At 45.3% G+C, this 16,900-nt stretch overlaps 1 protein-coding gene across 1 annotated transcript in view; it reads right to left on the reverse strand.

The window, feature by feature from the left end:
* Positions 1-15,387, reverse strand: part of Spink13 (serine peptidase inhibitor, Kazal type 13) — a 133,889-nt gene extending 118,502 nt beyond the window's left edge. The window contains exon 1 of the mRNA NM_001168423.2: positions 15,097-15,387. The gene's annotated coding sequence lies outside the window, so the exon portion shown is untranslated. The remainder of the gene's footprint in view (positions 1-15,096) is intronic.
* Between the last annotated feature and the right edge of the window lie 1,513 nt (positions 15,388-16,900).

Genomic DNA, 16,900 nt, shown 5'->3' on the forward strand with positions numbered 1-16,900 from the left:
CACAGCCTGTGGCATTGTGTTATTAGAAGCCTAAAATGGACAAAGATGGGGCAGCCTCCAGCCTCACTGCTTCAGGCTTACACAAGGTCTAGGGTTGTGGGCACCCTTCTACTCTCTCTTCCACTCATCAGAGGAGCTGAGCTTCTGATGCAGATTTCACAAATGCAGAGCAAGACCCATGTAGTCTGAACAGCCTTGGCTTCCTAAATTCTGTATAGATTTTTTAAAGTTGGTAAAGAGGGCTGGGAAGGTGGCTCAGTGGTTAAGAGCACCGCCTGCTCTTCCATAGGACCAGGGTTCGATTCTCAACACCCAGCCATCTATACTCTAGTTCCAAAGGATTTAATGGCCTCTTCTGACCTCCCTTGTGCACCAGGCATGCACGTTGGGTTCACAGACATACATACATGCAAAACACTCATAATCATAAAATGAAATAAAAGTTAAAATAAAAGAAAGTAGAGTTTTAACATTGGTTATACTGAGAGGGCAGTCACAATTATTTATCAACCCAATTATTTATCTAGAGTAAGATAACTTAAAAATTATACCCATACACACACATGCATGCTAAATGTATTAGTTTTTCTTGTTGCTGTGACAAAAGTCTATGATTGGAGCAACTTAAGGAAAGAAATTAATTTTAGCTCACGGTCTTAGGGAGTATAGCCCATCATGGCAGGGAAAGCATGGTGCAGGGCCTCGTGTGGGATGGCAGGAGCCACTTCTTCAATCCTGCTGGGTGAGGAACTAGATCAGTTAGGCCAGAACTAGAGCAGCCATCACCCTCGAAGCCTCCCCTAACAGCCCACTTCCTCCTAGTTAGGGACTTTCAGTTTTGTTTCTGTTGCTGTGATAAAACTTAGGGGAGGGAAGGGTTGACTTCAGTTTACAGGTTGAAGGAAGGCAGGAAGTCAAGGTGAGAAGTGGAAGGCAGATCTGTTTGCTGTTTCACACAGCATGACCTCCAACCAAGGAAGTCACCTGATGTTCAGAAAAGTAGACAGGAACCAGCAGGATGATGCTTGCTGGCTGGCTTATCAGGGTAGCACCTGCATAGGGATGATGCCACCCACAGTGGGCTGGGGGCTTCTGTATCAATTCACAACCAGGACAATCCCCCATAGCCATACTCACAGGCTAATCTTATCTACGCAACTCCGCAGTGGAGGCTTGGGTGACTCTAGACTGTAAAAAGTTGATAGTAAAGCTAACTGGGATAGGCTTTATGTCCTAAAGGTTCTATAATGCCCTTAAACAGTGCATTTGGCTGAGGGCCAAACTAGTGCTACCTGTGTGTGTGTGGTAGTGTGAGGCCACCAGTTGGAGCAAGGACAACCTGCCAGTGACCACATCCCCAAAGAAGAGTGTTTCTCCCTAGACCACCATCAATTGCCAATAGCTCAACTGGGGGTGGGGGGTGAAACCTTGCGAGCCCCATCCCCACCCATGCTGGAATATTGATTGACTTGATCCCCTAATGAAAATTCTTACATAGGATGGAAGGGACCACAATGAATGTTTGCCTACCTAGATTAAGTCTAAACTCAATCCTCTTTTTTTTTTTTTATCTTTGTGCATATTGATGGAGCATGTCTGAGACCAGCAGTGTTTGCACTGTGCAGTCTTATGAAGGGCTTTCCTCAATAAGATGTGCTGCCTTCTCTAGTCTTTCTCAATGAGAAGGCTAGCTAGACTTGGGAGAGACTACACACAGTGGTCCCACGGCATCTGTGCTTTGCAAATATAAGTGTCCCGGAGCCAAGCGAGGCTCCTTCCTTTCAATGAGGTCCAGATGACAGAGCAAGACTGGCTTGAGTCCTCATAAAAAACAACACGGCCAAATGACATGAACAGAAAAACAGAATGAATTTAAATTTTCAGAATTTAGTACCTGAATAATCAGAGACACCCCCCCCACCCCCATTCCCGAGCTCCTCTGTGGTACTTGGCTCTCCTCTCATCATAAGAACAACTTTAATTAAGGAGACTGCTTTTGCTGACAGGACCCAAAAGTGCTCTGCTTCTCCCGTGTGACAGGCGATGCTTCCTCCTGCTCATATCACAAGTGCCTGACGGGGTATGTCTAAAGATGGAATCCTTAGGAGAGAAGTCCCTGGTACCAGAGGCTGAGGGCAGATGCTTGGGGTTATTTTTATTCTAGGTTGTAGCAAACATAAAGGAAATGTGTGGCTTTTGTTTCCAGCCATATGTGCAGCACACACAATAAGGCAATAAGGGTCCACCACGCATCTGGGTGAGACGGTTTGTGGCCACGGAGAGGAAAAGCATGAAAGGAGGTAGGGAGGGCTCGGAATGAAGATTAAAGCCCGACTTCTAAGGCTCCTTTAAGTTGGACCGTGTGGAGAAAAAGAAAGGCCTGAATTATGTAAAAGCTGGCCAGCAGCCCACATCTGGCAACAGTCAGGTTGTTTGGTAAGAAACAGCCTCCCCGACCCCCACAGCAGGCAGAGCTCCGCTCCGTCCAGTCAGGATGGCCCTGGGGCCTGGCATCACATGGGGACCTGGTAGGAGAGAGCACGTCTGCCCATCTGGTCTTCTAGCTCATCTTAAGGGATCTTTCTCCTTTATCTCAGGATGGTCTCAATCCCAGGCTCACTTGTGCGCATGACCCTGTGGTTGAATTTTCTACAAGTCTTCCAGAGAATCCCAGGGGAAACACGATCCTTTCTTAGGGCTGCACCGTTATCACGGGAGCCTCCTCTTCTGCCTCTCTCCCCCTGCCACATTATAAGGAGCCATTCTCCAAAGCCATGCCAGGGTCATGGCCCCTCATGTTCACTAACTTCATTTGCTGTTACTGGGCCCAGACACTGATCCTGGAGGGATCTGAGCCCACGGGTGTGGATCCCCAAGGGCTTTGCCTATTGGAGGGCCTATAATTACATACACTAACCTGGCCAATGCCTGTAGCTCAGACCCACCTAGCCTGTGAAAGGAACTGTGGAAATGAAGATAAACTTTCCCTAGAGGAACGGGAGTTGGGGGCAGCGGGGAGTGGTGAGGGAGGAAGGCCGGGGTGGGGGCGGGGGTGGGGGAGAATGGGTCACCAAAGCACTTTGGGACTCCTCTGACTCAAGCCTGTCATTCAATGCTGCTGCATTGTGGAACAAACAGACTTCACAGACAGGAACGGGTCGGGCAGGCTGTACTTCTGCCCCAGCAGTGCAGAAGCGTGGAGGGCTCAGTCACAGAAAGAGGTCTGGGGGCCTCTTTTCCAAAGTTAGCCCTGAAGTTTCTGTTCTGATTTAGGTTTGTTCATAAAAAGCACAGTTGGTTCCTGTTAAGTCAATAGTGTTTGAACTGTTGCTTAGATATTCATCTCCAGTAAGATCCGTCCTGACATCTCTGTGTGCATGCTGGATTTCACAAAACCTGGCCAGAGCTTCTATTTTCTTCTTTCTGTGGGGAGAAAGGAGTTGAGAGTATGCAGATTCAAATCTGCATTCTTGCTGCTAAGCTTCGACTTCCATGCCCTGTGCCTTAGTTGCTACTCCAGAAGACAGGCTCTGCCTTCTCCCTTCCCCACAGGTTTAGTTTCCTGTAAAACACAGGGTGGAAATGTGACCAAAGCTTTAGCTCTGAGCTTAACCTTGAATGGCAATTTGAAAAAGCACAGCATGGGCTCTTGTCAGAAGTTTATCCAAACTGGTGACCTGCAGCCATCCCATCTCAGAATGGTTTTCTCCTTGGGAATGCTACAGTTTGGGTAAGGCTGAGTATGTTCTCCAAGGGCCCACGTGCTGGCAGCTTGGTGACCATGTTAGAAGCTGGAGGGACTTGAAGAAATGGAGACTTGTGTTTCGAGGTATGCAGTCTGGGGAGGGATAGTATTCTTAGATGTGCAGGTTTCATAATTTTTCCCCTGGATGAGTGCGTTCTCTTAAGAATGGGTTGGAGTAAAATGAAGCCTGTGACATCTTCTGCAAGTCACTTTCCACTTTCACCATTTGTGACCCCGCCAGGGATGCCTTGCTGGAAGCTGATCTGAGGGGGCACTTGATCATGAACTCTCAGCTATGAGATAAACAAACCCTTCCTCTTTATAAAGTACCCAGCTTCTGGTTACTTTGATAACAAAGCAACAGAAAATGTACTAACACAAGGAATGTCAGCCTGACAGATCTCATGCAATAGCAGGAGGCATGACTACAAAAAGCATTCTATAACAAAGCAACTGTATCTCCAATCCCCGGGGACTCTGGATTGTGGAAATGTCTTAACTGGTGTCAATTTAGTCTTACATCTAGGAACCTCGGAAAGCAAGACATAAATGACTATGAGAGACAAATAATTTGGCAACATCGATGAAAAGTACATTGAGGCATGCAGCATATGGGGTAGGTCTGCCATCATTACACGTAGAGGGTTGGAATTGCTGGTAAGATCAGAATGCTGATATCAGAACATAAACAACAATGCAAAAACAGAGACAAGGATAGTAAAAAATATTTTTTTAAATCCTCTGCATGCTTAAACTGGGCACTGGTTCAGAGTAGCACACAATTTATCTCGTTACCAGAGATGACTCATTAGCTACAGCTGTCAATCAGAGAGAAGAGGAATGGAAGAGAAGTGATGTACTGTGTTCAGCCAGAACTGATCTGGGCCCTTGCCTGCATTAGCAAGTGATTCTCCTACAGAGGAAGTGGGACCCAATGCATCCAAATACAAGCAAAGTCATTAGAGCAGAGCCTGCGAGCGAGATAAGCCTGGGCTGAAGTCATGCTCTGTCATTTATGAGCTGTGAAACCTTGGGTGAGTCCCAAAGTCTGAGTAATGGGCAGGATCAACTGTATTATCACAGAACAGACAGAATCAACTAATACAAACATATTGATGGGTTTGTACTAAGCTTGACTAACAGTGAACGCATAGTAATCAGGATGAGTGATATCAGTAACATTCACTCTTATGAAACATTTATTAAGTGAGAGCCCTTAAAAATAAAAACGCATCCAGTTAGCCACGATATCTCATCTTCTCTGATGCGTCTTCTCAGGCTCCTACTTCAGCATTTGGAAACATGCTGATTGCCCTCTCAAAGGACCTGTGGCAGAGTCTATATACCAGGAGCGTGAGTGTGGCATGAGTGTCTCTGCATATATGCAAGTGTGCAAGTGTGTGAAACCAATGCAACCAACAACCAAAGCAGCAAATTCGAAAAAACGAATGAATAAAACAAAACAAACAACAACAACAACCCCGATGTGGAAGTGGACCCTCACAGAAATAAAAAAATTAAAAGTGGGTTCTGGAATGGACTCCTTTGTGAACATGGAGTGTCCTGGAGGGCAATCCACACGAAAGATCTGACTATGGAGAAGAACAATAAAGGAAAGGTCAGTAACCTATCATGGGGGTTATTACACATTGCCATTAAGGTAGAATTCTGTTTAATGAAATCCACTACTGACCATAGTATTGAAGAGATTGTGATGGAAGATGTATAGAGGTTAGGATGGTACCCAGCCTTTGCAAGTGATGGGAGAGCACAAACAGGCTCCTGCTGGATTTCCTGGGACTTGGAGGCTTCAAAACTTCTGATGGGAGCCTTTATCACATCACATAGGCATGGAATGCCTATCAGCTGAAGCTCAGAGACTCAAGCCTTCCAGACTCAGTCCTATTGGGTGCCAAGTCTTCAATGCTGAAACTATACCATGGCCCGTGGGACTGGTGTTGTGGAGTGGAGCTAATGTATAGTGTCTAATAAGACTCGGTTAAAAATTGAGGCTCAATGGAAGAGAATCAAAGCACTGGGAGGGGGGCATGCCACTGGAAAGGAAGGAGAAAGCACTTACCACTGTACAGGAGAAGACAGCACTTACTCAACCAAGGAGAGGGTCAGTCTCAGAGGCACCAAGGACAATCAGTGTCCAACAGTAACCCCCAAATGCATGAAGTTTCCCAGCTCAGGCACTGAGCCAACATGTGTCTATGTCTAAACAGTACATAAAAATGGGAGTAGAGTCATTTCCTCATGATCTTCACATCTTATTATTTGTCCACATGAAGAGTATCTGTTCCCCCTAAGACCCTGAGAAGCAAGGCAAAAAGCCTTGCCACCGGCTCCGTCGAGTGTGACTTGGGATAGATGTGACAAGTGACCATGGGTACCCTTATCTCAGCTCCAACAGAAGTAGCTTATCTAACTGGAAAGCCAAATGAGACCAGAGCAGTGCTTTAGTGTCTGCTGGCAGAGCCATGGAGATCTAGTTCAGTGATTAGTGCATTTGAAGTTGGCCTGAGAAATACCAGCAGCAAGTGTTTCCCAGGAAGGAGCTAGTCTCCATCTTTATGCAAAGAGGCTGGACTAATTTGACCTCATCATTTCTACTTATGTGAAGTAAGAGAACATGGCAGAGAATTCCAGTCATCCCCAGATGATTCTTTTATCCTTGTAGTAATAGACCCTCTGGAGTCTTTTCTGGACAAGTGATTTACCCATAAGAATCTATATATCTCCCAGCATCCCTTGGAGTTACTCTAGTCAAAATGGAATGGTTGTACAAGGAAAATTACAATATGAAGATAATTCTTTAGAAGGAACCCTGTAGGGTCTCTTAGAAAGCCTTCTTGCTCAAATTACCTCAAGGATTTCATTTGAGAAGCTTGGAATTGGGTGGTGATCAGCTGGCCTGAGAAATGATGCATAAACTTAGGAATCAGCAACCTGGGTCTATTCCCCTTCTGGGAAAAATGTAGCTTGACTTTTTATAATCTCCACTTGAAATTATCTTATTTACTTTTCTGGTTACGGTGACAAATGGACTGCCTGACAGAAGCAACGTCGAGGAGGACGGGTTTTATGCTTGCCTCGCAGTCGGAGGAGACCCAGTCCGTCAATGACAGGGAAGCCATGAGCGTGCGAGAAGCTCAGAGCTGTAGCCACAGGAACAGTGGCTGGTTGACTACATCCTGTGTGCAGTTAAGAAGCGGGGGACCTGGGATGAAGGCCTAGCTAGCCTATATCACTTACACCCAAGCCCTATCCCTGGCAGCTAGGCACTGTGACATGATCTTAGGTGTACTGGTGAAGAGTCCAAACAGGCTACAGTAGCATTGCAGCAGAATGGAAGATGCTAGGCTTCTATCGCAGTCTTAATGTAAAATGTCTCCCAAAGGTTAGTACTGAACACTTGGTACTCAGCTGGTGGGGCCAGTTTGAGAGACTGTGGAGATTTTTGTCTATCTACTTTTGTTTATCTATTTTTGCTTATTTGATGTTTCTTCTGCCAATTTTAAATGTCACAATTTGTCAGATTGTTAGTAGCCTAGGTATTTGGGGGGGGGCTGCTTTTTCAAGACAGGATCTTACTGTGTAGACTAAGCTGAACTTGAAATTACTGTGTAGTTCAGGCTACCTCAAACTCATGATCGAACAACTCTCCTGTCTCTGCTGATGGAGTGCTGAGACTGCAGGTTTGCATTGCCACATCCAGCCAGCTTGGTTTAAAATTAAGTTCACCTCACAAGAACTTGGCGGGAAAATGCTCTCACTGAAGACACCACATACTCGCAGTCAAGGAGAAATGAAGTCATTACTGATCAGGAAGGAGGAAGCTTCCTTCCTGGCTAACTTTCATAGTACTGTCAGCTCTGTCTGTCAGCTACTGGATATGTTTAGGTGGGAGAGGGTGGAGTCAACAGTCTAATTCAGTTGCGAATCCTGTGAACTCTAGTAATGACCCACATGGAGGGATGTGTGCATGTGTGCAATAGTGGCACCAAGGTTAGAGAGGTAACAACCGGTTTCTGCTTGAATCTAAGGCCTATTCCAAACGAGGAAGCAGATATGTGGCACTATAAATCTAGACAAGGACCAATTTCTTGGAGGTGCATAGGCCCCAGGAGTGGGCCTCCTGCTTTTATTCTGCTAAATGGACTGCTAATGTCAAACTGTCCTCTAAAATTGTATCTCCTATACCCATAGAGTAGCGCAACTCTCAAGTCTCTTTAGAGAAGTTTCTTCATGCAGTGCATGGTGGTTGACATAGAAACTCATAAGTGGTTAGGGTACAGAGTGTACCTGTGGCATGATCAGTCACAAATGGGACAGCTGTGCTATCTTCCCTGCATAGGCTTGGGGACCACAGGACATGAACACACACTCCGTTTGTCTGGTTAAGACCTGCATAAGATCAAGCTAGCATGGATGGGGGAGGAGATCACCAGCTCCCACCTCTATCTAAAGAGATACTGAAAGGTGAGAGTTTATGAAAGAGAGAGAGAGAGAGAGTCAGTAAGGTCACGGTCCTCTGGTGGATCGGCTGTTCCAGTGGGTGGTCCCATACCTATGAGCGTATAAGCAGCAGGCGTTGGACTCAGCACATTATTTAAAAACAAAATAAAGGACATGAAATTGAGAGGGGAGGATCTGAGGAGTGGGAGGATGAAAGAGAAAAACCTACACCATAAGCATGTATGAAGTTCCTAATGAATTAATAAGATACTATATTAAAAATAAGACTACTTGAAAAGATTAAACTCCATGTAAACTACCGTCGGGACCTTGCTGTTGGTCAGCGTGTAGACCTGCCCAGCCTCTGGAGGGTATACTGCCAAGTTCAGACGAGGAAAAACCCTGGCGAAGAACTCACACCCAGCGGCTTTTACTGGGAAGCGCCCCTGGATTGCTGTGTTTGATTTCTTCTGCCTTGTTTACCCCTCCGGGGAACTTCCAAACACTGTTTTCCTACACATATTTTCCTGTGAGCCACATGAACACCCTTCCAATCAGTTCCCTGGTGCTGTGTCACGTGTCTGAATTCCAGCTCTTCAGGCTCCAGGCAGCTCGGCAAAGACAGTTTTGCCCTGGGCTGCCTGGCCTCATCCTCTGCCAGCACAGCCTGCTGCTCAGCCTCAAGGGCTCAGAGTCTGGGCTGCGTTCGGAGCATCTGGGCACCATCACAGGACACTTTTAAGGACTGGGGGAGAAGGTTTTCCAAGAAGGGCAAAGCTGGGGATTAGGTTTTTTTTCTTTCTCTTTCTTTCTTTTTTTTTTTTTCAAACCGCAGCACCTTCCCGTCAAGACTCATCATTAAACTGTATGCAGAGAATATGGGTGACCTCGGGGGGTCAGTGCGGTTCGAACTACAGGAAAAGACTCACCCACAAAAGGGATCCCTGTGACCATATAACAACATGGGCAGAATGGATGGGACTCAGCTAAGAAAGGTTCAGTGGGGGAGGCAAGATCCAAAGATACCCCCAGAGCCCCAGGAGGGAGGGGGAGTCCCAGGGGCAAAATCCTTTGCCCCTAGAAGCAGGCTGTGATTTTTCAGTCTATAGGAACTGGCTGACTGACATGAAGTCTAGATCCCCTCCACTCTTGGAGTCTCCAATGCAGCAGGGCCAACAGGACAAGGCAGTGGGGCCAACTGAAGCCATGGTTATGGGCATCAAAGTTAAAAAGCTAATTAACTTTGCTTTTTTTTTATCCTGCCTAAAGTAAAAGTTGCCAACAAGTGGAAGTCAGCTTGAATTGGAGAGTTGAGCACACTGTGGAAAGGTCCTGAGAAAATCCTTCAGGCTCAAGTCATAGCCCTAAGGAGGCTGGCTTTGCACAGAATGGTTTAGAGCTCCCTGAACATAGGCTGCTTGCTAATGTCCAGTCATTTAGCTCTGTCTCTCTACCCCAGTCACACTCTGGTTAAAACCTTCCCGTGTGAGGCCAGCCCTTGACCTTTGATAGCTATGGTTCACTTATACAGGCTGGCAAAAGTGGCTCATCCAATGGATTGTGCTGAGAAAGAGAACAGGGTTGGGAGACAGAGATTGAGGTACAAAGAGGACATGGCCCCAGCCCCCAAGGGGGTGAGACTGTCCAGAGCTGCCACCAAAATGTTCCCAGCTAGCCACAAAGGATAGAGAGTGAATCCAGGCTCCTCCTTCCTCATCTAGAACCCCTCCCTGCCCCACCACAAGATTTGTTTTCCATAGCTTAAAAATTGCAATGTTTCCTCTTGTTGTTAGGTGTATGTGTCTAAAACTTCACATTTCCTGTGCCCAGAGTTTCCAAAACTCTTCAATACGTTGGACTTTCCCTGATGGAAAGGTCCTTCAAAATGGAAAAGGAGCAATTTCTACAAAGTAGACAACACTAAATAAGGAAGATTGGCCTTTGAAAGAGCCCAGTAGGTTGACAGCATCAAGCCTCAAGATGAGATAGGATCTGGTGGCTCCTGATTTTCATCCCATGCTCCGGGGTGTGAAGTCTACACATACCTTCTTAGCTACACGATTAGCAGCTACTTAGGATGTCTCAAGCAGAAGGCAGTGGTCCCAGGAAGGAAGCACTAGCTTAACCCACGTTCTCATGTTTTACACTCTGAGCCTTTTAGCACGTAATTCAGCCCTTCCTTCCATCCCTGCACCCACACGATTTAACTTGAGCTGACTTCTTATAACACTGCAGACTCCGACTTGTTCATCAGAGCTGTCTGACACTGTAAGCCCAGTTCACCCTGCCCTGGATCCCTGTTCTCCCTGGGTAGACATGATATAGTTGCTGGTACATCAACCCAAAGCTGGGAGAGATTTAGAAGAGCCTGTGGAATATTAGAACTATAGGCAAAGGAAGCCATGTCCTATGCCTGCCTGCAGCATTCCTGAGTACTCCTCCCTGGACAATCTATGTGAGGAGAGGGAGGAACCGGCTCCTTTAAGGGCCTCTGTGTGGCTCCATTTACCAGAGGAGAGACACTGACCATGAGGATAGGAGGACAGGCAACAGTGACGGGGACCACAGCAACAAAGGGAGTACCTTGGGTTCACATTCTTGCCCATAAGCAGGATAAAATGCAGTTAGGCACGGCTGAGGGCTTTGTCTCTGTCTCTGTCTCTCTCTTCCTTTCTCTCTCTCTGAAATTTTCCAGTCTTAAGCCTTCCTGTGCTTCCAAGTAGGAAACAAACCTGGAAAAGGATGGTTACTAGAGACCAGTATGCTAAGTATCTAGCTCCTAAGCACTAGACATTTTAGTGGAATGCATGGTGGGTCACTATTCACCATGTTGTTAGTAGGAGCTGACCAACGGACAGTCCTAACTCATGTTAGGTGTGCCCTAAGGTACCAGCAGAAGAAATCACAGTTGGGAGTTCCTTGACTTGATCTTCACACTAGCTTCACAGTCCTGTGATGTTTTGTTCGCTGTTGGTCTCTCTGTGGTTCAGTTGGTTCTGAATCTGCATGAACACCAACATCAACTATGGGGAAGCACTCATGCCTGACAAGGATGCCTGAACTCATGGAATTGAGGGGGAAAAAATAATGGAGAGATAGGAACCAGTGTGAGTCCACATTTCAGGAACTGTATGGACCAAAACACAGAAGTTGAAGCAGGAAGCTGGAGGGGACATACAGACAGACATAGGGCATTGGCCATGGAGTCCTTCCCGTGAGTATGAAGCCATTTCTTTTTCCATGTACCTGGCTGGCTGATGCCAACATACCCTGCTATAAGAAATAAAACTATTCACATAGCCTGGATTGCCAGACTCTGAGTTTCAGCTAGATTGTTGTAGTCTGGCTATGACAAGAGGGTTGTGTAGGTGTAGAAATGGTCACTTGAACTCTGAATTACCATGTTAGGCACTGTGTGCATTTGTTTGTTTTACCCCCTATGGAGGGTAGTTAGCCAGAAAGCACTTCTATTCCCCAAACCTTCCCCTTGTTCTAAATTTGCCAATTGTGTTTGATGGTGAAGTTGAGCTTCAACATCAATTGGATGCAACACAATTATTATCTATGTCAGGGATAAAAGACACAAGCCATATTGGGCCCAGGGTGCTTCCAAGCCTGGCTGGGTTCTGACGCACTCTTTTCTGCTAAAGGAATTGCTTTGCTGAGCTAACTTTGCTTTGCTCAGATGTTCCTTTGTGCACCACCACAAGCATTCTAACTATGGGAAACTCCATTGTTTTAGAACTTCACAAAGACACTTGGGAAGTGACTTTCCCATCTCTGTTTCCCTTCACTAGTGTATTCATAGGTAGAAATAAAGGAAGACGGAATAAGAGAGAGAAGATATAACTTTAAGCATGCTGGTGAGATGGCTCACAGGTTAAGAGCACCATGCCAGGTGGCTCAAAACCATTTGTAACTCTAGCTCCAGGGAATCAAACATTTTTTTCTGGCCTCTAAGAGGACCCATACTTACATGTATATACTTACATAGACATTTACATATATACACATAATTTTTGAATTAATTTTATTATTAAAAAATTGGGGAAAAATCATACACCAGAATTAACCACACCCACAATTTATATCTCTCAATGAACTTGTATACAGTTAGAATAGGCATTCTTTTTGGGTTTCGCAGCTTTCTTTCTTTCTTTCTTCCTTCCTTCCTTCCTTCCTTTCTTTCTTTCTTTCTTTCTTTCTTTCTTTCTTTCTTTCTTTCTTTCTTTCTTTCTTTCTTTCTTTCTTTATCTTTCTACAATAAATCCTGACAGTAATTCTCTCCCTCCACTCCTCCCAGTTGCCTCTGCTGGCCTCCCAGGGATATCAACTGAACCCAGCATAACAAGATGCAATAAGACTAGGCACAAACCCTAATATCAGGAGGAGGGAAGGGGTCCCAAGAGCAGGTGAAAGAGTCAGAGACACCCACTGTTAGGAGTCCCATGGAAATACCAAGCTAACAACCATCACATATGCAGAAGACCTAGCTCAGTAGTTGTCAAGGGCCCAAGAGAGAGGGTTCACTGGTTGAGAGCACATACTGCTTGTGCCAAGTCTCTGAATCCAGCACTAACATTGGGAGGCTCACAATCTCCTGTAACTGCAGCTGGAGGTTAGGGTTCCAATGACTCTGGCCCCATGGGTACCTGCATTCATATGCACATATCCAGAGAGACATGGACATATTAATTAAAGTCTTAAAATGGGTTTAAGAATGAAAAACTAAAGAAAAAAATCATCATGGTGTTTTAAACAGTGCTTATTTTATATGCAAAGGGACACCAGCAGCCACCCTGACAATGGCCTCTGTGTCAGGGTCATTGGGAAACCTTGGGGTTCCAGGAGAGGGATGCCTCCTTCCACTGGCAGTGAAAGTGCTTAGGACTTTGCTGGCCTGGGAGCTTAAGGGCTGCCAGGCTTTGCAGAACTCTACTTCTGTGGTTTGGGTGTGGTCCAGATGACCTTCTCAATGGTTTGCTGTAATTAGTCTTGGTCTCCACAATGATGGTGATGATAGAAGGTAATGGGAGTTAGGGACTTATAGAAGGCCCATGGGCTACTAAAAGGTGTAAGACCTAACTCCACTCCTCTCCTCTCCTCTCCTCTCCTCTCCTCTCCTCTCCTCTCCTCTCCTCTCCTCTCCTCTCCTCTCCTCTCCTCTCCTCTCCCCTCCCCTCCCCTCCCCTCCCCTCCCCTCCCCTCCCCTCCTGTCCCCCCCTTTTCCTGTCTTCTCTCCTCTCTTTCTTCCTTCCTCCATCCCTCCCTTCATCCTTTCCCTCTTCCTCTGTTCCTCCTTCCCTCCCTCCTTTTTTTTCTTAACCCTCTGCTGGATGATGTAAGGCTACATTTGCTGGGCCCTTCATGGCTGTGGCAAATGCCTAAGATAAACAACTTAAGGAAGGCTCATGATGAAAGAGGTTTCAATCCATGGTCAGCTGGCTCCATTGTTACAAAGCCATGATAGAGCAGAACATCTTGGCAGAGACTGTGGGGAAGCCAAGTTTCTAACTTCCTGGCATCCAGAAAGTAGAGAGAAGTAACAAGAAGGGCTGCAACACAAGGTTTAGTTTCTAAGAACACATCCCGGTGACCCTTCAAAGAGGCTCCACCCTCCATAGTTCCATCACCTACCAATAGTCTATTTGGATTTTTAATCTATCAGTGAATTAAGCAATTGATTAGGCCAGAGCCCTTGTGGTGTAATCATCTCTGTAAACACAGGAACAGATATTCCTTACTAATCTATTTAGCATATCTCAATTCAGTCGAGTTGACAGTCAACAATAACCATCACAAAGCTCTTCCAAACACGTACACCTCTGCTACCATGTTAGTATAGACAGAGGACCATTTCCAGTATCATGTTCTTGGCACCTCCAAACCTGTGAGCTAAGTGAACCTTTCTCTTTTACAAGTTAGTTAGCTTTGTGCATCTCATTGTAGAAACTTAACGCTGACAAATATATATCCACTCAGAAATGTTTTGTACTGAGGTCTTTGTAGCTCCTCTGGAATGCCTGTGATCACTCTGCTGTTCTAGGCAAATTCTACCCAGATGTCTCCACCAAAACTTCATCTACAGGAAGGGAAACTAAGCCTCAGTCCTAAAGATGGCACTCTACATTACTAATGCCTGACTGTTGGGAGGTGGAATCTTGTTGAGCTGGGGAGATATTTCGGACAATGTGCAGGAAGGTAGGATTGGAAGGAAAATTGCAGCAGTTGATTTGACTCTCAAGCCAAGAATGAAAGCTGGTATTGCTGGCTCTGCCAGAAGTGACTTCCCAGGAAAGCTATGCTGGTTTCCTACCCTGGAGAAGAGTTCCGTAAAGAGTGAACCTGACTCAATCCATTGAATGACAACAGCCTCTTGGAATGGGGTAGTCCTTAAAATGACCATACCCTGCCAGACAATTCCAGTATGTTTTCCATCACTATAATCTCTCCACTTCCCTTAGGGGCCTTTGGTTTTTCTTAGAGCCATACCAGAGATGTTTGCATCAGTTTCCCTATAGCCTTCTCATCATTCTAGCTGATGCTAAAATCTGGGTGGGATGAGGAAGAAGGATAAAGGCATAGAAAATGACAGAAGTTCTGTTCCTCCCATTTCTTATTCTCCAGTTCATTACTATAGGCTTCACCTACCCCAACACTTCTACCTGATTGTCAGAGAACCTCTATGCTCCTTAATACCCTCCCATCTAGGAGGCAAAAGTCTCAGGAAGTCCTGGGGTATTCTATAAACCTATGGAATAGAGTAAGTAGGCAAAAGGTGAAATTTCTACCCCCCAAAATGCTTTACGACAGCCACTCTGGAAACATTCTTTAGGGAGTATGTCATTCATTAGGAATCCCATTTTGGATAAAGCCATAAAAAGACTTACCTTAGCTTCCACGCCAAATCCTTAATCAAATAACAGTGTATAGCTGGAGAATGCCAAGGCTTGCTGGAGGGAAGCCATCACAATGTCTCCCCACAGGGCTCTGAGAAGATGGAATCCAATATATTCCCCACAACATGAATGAATAAGGGAGTGAAGAAAGTTACTCAGAGAATCTGCTACAAATACCTCAGATGATAAAAAGGCTGTTTTTTCATTATTATTAATATTTTATTGCAGAGGGGCCCCTGCCAACTGGCTGGGCTTGCTGCCGGCATGAACAAATGTCATTCTAACCTTGGCTGCTGCTAGCTCAGTGCAGGCGCATGCTCTCTCAACCAATCACAAGCCAGTCACGAATGGTGTTAAGTAGACAATGTTTATATGATAGAAAAGCCAGCAAAATGCCTATGATATGACAGAGGGAAAATATAAAGAAAAAAATTAAACTTTCTGTGAAAATATCACCTCAAACTCAACATGGCTGTAAAACCAAAACTAGATTTCAAAATAAAAATTTTGGATTTTTCTAAATGAAGAAGACAAATTTTGCATAAGATCTTCCACAATTTATTTTTTCCTGTCAGTTCCATATTTGTAAGAGATAAATGGTTTAGCCCTTGCCTTGAGAATTGAACTGACTCGATATGGATTTTGGAATGTTGTCAGGAGAGCACAGCTGGCTATTGAAAGGGCACTTTTCTAAATTCTAAACTTCTGAGACACACTTCTAGAGGCTTGAGGTGGTTTGAATGAGAATGGCTTCCATGGGTTAATATAGCTGGATGTTTTGTTTCTGGCTGGTGGAACCCATTGTGAATGATTTAGAAGTGTGCTCTCATTGGAGGAGATGAATCCCTGGGGGTGGGCTTTGAAGTTTCAAAAGCCCTCACCATCCTAGTTCATTCTCTCTCTCTTTCTCTCTCTCTCTCTCTCTCTCTCTCTCTCTGTCCATCTCCCTCCCCTCCTCTTTCTCTCTCTCTGCCTAGTGATTGCTGTCACAACATATACATTCTCAGCTACTGCTCCAGCACCATGTCTGCCTGCCTGCTGCTACACATCCTACTATGGTTACAGTGGACTAACGATCTGAAATTATAAGCAGGCGCCCAATAAATTCTTTCTTTTATAAGTTGCTTTGGTAGTTGTGCCTCTTCACAGCACTAGTAAATTAACTAGGACAAGACCCATAGGATTATGATAATTTTGGATGAATAGATATATAGGCCAAAAGAGACCAGAGTTCAACTATGTAGTCATCCACTCACCAGCAACCATTTGTTTAGATTCAATCCGTCTCTCTGTCCTCCCAAGTAGGAACCATTTATCTATCCATCTCTTGACATAACATTTATCTGCCAACTACCCACAAAGTATTTATCTATCAGTTCATCTATATATTCACCCATTTATTCATCACCTACCCACCCATCCATCCACCTATCCATCCACATGTATACCTTCTTTCCATCCATCCACTTACCATCCATTTCAATATAATTGTCTACTTTCTCATCATTAAGAGGTTTCGAGGAAAGAATAACTTTGAACTTGTCTTATAATGATGTGCTCAGTTACTGATGTTATGTTGTGCTTGTAGACAGGAACCTAGCTATCGTGCCTTTGAGAGGCTCTACAACAGCTGACTGAGACAGATGCAGATGCTCACAGCCAAGCATTGGACAGAGACTGGGGATCCCTATGTAAGAGTTAGGGGGAGGATTGAAGGGACTGGAGATGATGTCAACCCCATAGGAAGACCAACAGTGTCAACTAACCTGGACCCCTGCGAGCTCCCAGAGACCCA

Source organism: Mus musculus, chromosome 18, assembly GCF_000001635.26.
Source record: "Mus musculus strain C57BL/6J chromosome 18, GRCm38.p6 C57BL/6J".
In the NCBI taxonomy this organism is placed as follows: Eukaryota; Metazoa; Chordata; class Mammalia; order Rodentia; family Muridae; genus Mus; species Mus musculus.